At 53.3% G+C, this 3,143-nt stretch overlaps 1 long non-coding RNA gene across 1 annotated transcript; it reads left to right on the top strand.

Annotated features, from left to right (window-relative positions):
- The first annotated feature begins 233 nt into the window (after positions 1-233).
- On the top strand, positions 234-2,625 carry LOC104996953. Its single transcript, XR_826270.1, has 3 exons — positions 234-317; positions 1,782-2,470; positions 2,554-2,625. It is a non-coding gene; the product is annotated as an uncharacterized LOC104996953 (long non-coding RNA).
- The last annotated feature ends 518 nt before the right edge of the window (positions 2,626-3,143 follow it).

Raw genomic sequence — 3,143 nt, 5'->3', positions numbered from 1 at the left:
TGTGCCGCTGCCAGTGAGCGAGTAGCTGAGGCACCGGCCTCGGTGTGTGCTCACAGGCAGGTTTCAATGTGCGCCTCCTGGATCGTTACCACCTGTAGAACCCAACCTCTCCCTGAGTGCATTTCAAACCCACGTTCATCGCCTGGGGAGGAGGCTTTGCTGTCGTCACTCATCTCTGTGTCTGTTGTTCAGCATTTTTTTGACCTAGGAGGACTCATCCAGGATGGACACTGGTCATTGTCAGATACTGCTTCAGATGCATTCTGGACATGACACCTATGGCAGAGAACACGCCTTGGAGTTCACCATCTGTGAAGGTATGGATGTTGATATCTCACTCAAGACCATATGCTCAGCGTAGCACATGTGTCTCCTGGTCCACTAATTCTGAGTGTCCTTCCCTGGTAGCTCAGCTGGTAAAGAATCCACCAGCAATGCAAGAGACCCTGGTTCAATTCCAGGGTTGGAAAGATCCCCTGGAGAAGGGAACAGCAACCCACTCCAGTGTTCTGGCCTGGAGAATTCCATGGACAGAGGAGCCTGGCGGGCTACAGTCCATGAGGTTGCAAAGAGTCGGACAGGACTGAGAGGCTTTCACTTTTTCCGTACCTAAAACACCTTCTGGACATGAGGCTTGCTCCAGGGGGTGAAGGTGGGACTCACCGTCTGTCACTCTCCTCTTGCACTGCCTGGTGTGTGGGTCTCGCAGCCATGACAGGGCCCTAGGAAGTGAGGGGAAACTCAGAGGCTGCTGAAGACTGAAACTTGCAACAGGCACATCTCTGTCCGTGTCTCACTGGTCAAAGCAAGTCATACAGCCAAGCCCAAAGACACGTAATGGGAGGTCCACGGCACCACGAGGAGGTTACAACGAGGGTGGGATGTGGAGACAGGCAAGGGTGTGCCAGTCATCCACATGGGCCTCCAGAAACTCGGGTTTCATTCACATACCTCCCGTGTCCTGTCTGCATGGGGGCACTTCTGCGAGCTGAGCAGTCAGCAGTGGCCACACTGCCAGGCCCAAGGTCGTTCCCCTTCCTTTGAGGCAGTGTTGCCCTTGAGCCGTCTTCTGTGTTTCAACAATCGTGAAACGTCCCTTCTGGCACCCGTTTCATGATGACATGTCACCTGAAGTGCCAGCAGGACCCATTTGCTCTCAGAAGTGATGCCACGCGGAGAAGCTGAGCTGCTGAACGATCCTGACGTGTGGTGCTTAAGGAGAAGTTGCCCGTGTCTTTTTCGCTTTATATGTGACGAAACATTCGCGGTGCACTTCTTTTTCAGTATCCAATTCAGCCTCGAAGACTTCTTGGTTCCGGTGCCGACCTCATGGAAGGCATGTGGGCACTTGTAGTAGACTCTGGTCAAGATTTTTGCCCCCCGCCTGCCGAATCTTTTTTTCTTCCCCAGTGTCCCCTGATTTCTCTCATGTTTGAGCCCCTGAATCAAACCTTGCCTGAAGCTTGCCCTGCCTTGACGGTTTTCAGTTGTATGAAGCCTCTCTCTCCCTTTATTTTTGGCCAGTTTGAGTTGGGTTTTATCTTACTTGGATATAAACAGATGATACCGTGCTGCTGCAGTGATCCACAAACAAAAACCCTGCATTTATCTTTCAAGGATATATGTCTCTTAGTTCAGCTATCTTCAATGTCCCAAGGTGAAGTCTTGGTGAAAAATGCCTTTTTCTTACGGATTTACTGTGTTTGCACTTCAAAAATGTTGTCCTCTTGGTTTAATTTATGAATGACAAGTAATCCCCAATTCATGTGCTTTGTGTCTAGGGAACACCATTGGCATGGGCCCCTCTCCAAGAGACCTGAAGGACGGTTGGACCCCAGAACATCTCCCCTGCCTCCTTCGCCCACAGGCTCCTCGCTCCCTGGGAGGACTTCCTGGAAGTGATGCTGACTTTGCAAAAGACATCATTTCTTCATCCCTATTGTCCAGTGGCCTCTGTGATGGATTTTCTGTATTTGTCACAAGTCATCCTGAACAGACTGTCTTGTAGAACTAGACCATCTCTCAAAGGAACCAGGAGTGTCTGTAAGAAGGGGATGCTGGAATCAGGAGCTTGCCAGGCACCCTAGGGGTGGTCCATGGACAGCAGATGCTGCTTCGGCACTTGTCCCACCTAATTTGAGGTCCTTGGCTTCGCATTTCTCAAGAGGATGCCTTGCAGAACCACTGACTCACGGAGGAGATTTTATTTCAGGGTCCCAGACCACCCCATTTCCTCTGAAATGATGCTCTGCTTGACCATTTGCGGACTTGATCACAAACATACGGAACCTGGCTATACTGATTATTTGATTCTGCCCGTGAGCTCTCCCTGGAATCATGAGTAAGAGAGAGGCTGGGGTTGATTGACTTCATCCATGACGGCCATGTGACCCACCTCCGCCCCGCATCAGCCTCGCCTGTGAGGGCTGCCTGGACGCTGCAGACACGAGCGCCGTCCGCCTCCTCCCAGGTGAGCAGACGCCCCACCGCCTTCAAGCCCCCACTGACTGGATGGTACTGGCCGAGGCCCGGCCGCCGCACCCTGACACGCAGTGTCCCTTCCACACAGGCGGACCATGGGCTGTGAGTATGTCCGTGCCCGTCGGGGCTGACCACTGGTGCCTGGAAAGAAGTTGCCCATGTTCTTTTCGCTGATATGTGACGAAACAAACATGGTGCACTTCTTTTCCGGCATCAAATCTCAGCTGGAGGAGCCCCGGCCCCCACGGCGCTTCACGGAAGGGGCTCCAGCGTCTCTGCTGTCTGGGTATGTATGTGGAGGCTGGTCCCTCATCTCAGCTCGAGGAGCCCCTGGCCCCCAGGGCACGTCACGGGAAGGGCTCTGGCCCCCCTGCCTCTCTGGGCACGTACGTGGAGGCTGGCCCCTCATCCACTGACCATCCTTGGTTTGATCACAGGTCATGCCTGCCTCTAAGAACGGGCATGACTGTGAGAGCCCTCGGTCATGTTCCCACTTCCCGCTGCAAGAGAGGCTGGGTAAACACATCCAGGTGAAGAATTTCACCCAGGATTTGAGGGGGAGGTTCGGATGAGAAGCGGCCCCCTTCCCAAAATAATACAGCTAAATAGTGGCAGTGACAACTACGAAAACTCAGAGCCGATGCAAACGATCCACCAGCCCT

This window comes from Bison bison, unplaced genomic scaffold (assembly GCF_000754665.1).
Source record: "Bison bison bison isolate TAMUID 2011002044 unplaced genomic scaffold, Bison_UMD1.0 scf7180017864302, whole genome shotgun sequence".
In the NCBI taxonomy this organism is placed as follows: Eukaryota; Metazoa; Chordata; class Mammalia; order Artiodactyla; family Bovidae; genus Bison; species Bison bison.
Note: the sequence above shows the minus strand (reverse complement) of the source record. Positions and strands in the feature narration are given on the sequence as shown.